We start from the raw sequence: 718 nt of genomic DNA on the forward strand, positions 1-718 counted from the left end.
CTCGTCCCTGGGAGCTTGTAGTGTGACTCGTCTCTGGGAGCTTGTAGTGTGACTCGTCCCTGGGTGCTTGTAGTGTGACTCGTCCCTGGGTGCTTGTAGTGTGACTCGTCCCTGGGAGCTTGTAGTGTGACTCGTCCCTGGGTGCTTGTAGTGTGACTCGTCCCTGGGTGCTTGTAGTGTGACTCGTCCCTGGGAGCTTGTAGTGTGACTCGTCCCTGGGTGCTTGTAGTGTGACTCGTCCCTGGGTGCTTGTAGTGTGACTCGTCCCTGGGAGCTTGTAGTGTGACTCGTCCCTGGGAGCTTGTAATGTGACTCGTCCCTGGGAGCTTGTAGTGTGACTCGTCCCTGGGAGCTTGTAGTGTGACTCGTCCCTGGGAGCTTGTAGTGTGACTCGTCCCTGGGAGCTTGTAGTGTGACTCGTCCCTGGGTGCTTGTTGTGTGACTCGTCCCTGGGTGCTTGTTGTGTGACTCGTCCCTGGGTGCTTGTAGTGTGACTCGTCCCTGGGAGCTTGTAGTGTGACTCGTCCCTGGGTGCTTGTAGTGTGACTCGTCCCTGGGAGCTTGTAGTGTGACTCGTCCCTGGGTGCTTGTAGTGTGATTCGTCCCTGGGTGCTTGTAGTATGACTCGTCCCTGGTAGCTTGTAATGTGACTCATCCCTGGGAGCTTGTAGTGTGACTCGACCCTGGGAGCTTGTAGTATGACTCGTCCCTGGGTGTT

This window comes from Procambarus clarkii, chromosome 5, assembly GCF_040958095.1.
Source record: "Procambarus clarkii isolate CNS0578487 chromosome 5, FALCON_Pclarkii_2.0, whole genome shotgun sequence".
Lineage (NCBI taxonomy): Eukaryota > Metazoa > Arthropoda > Malacostraca > Decapoda > Cambaridae > Procambarus > Procambarus clarkii.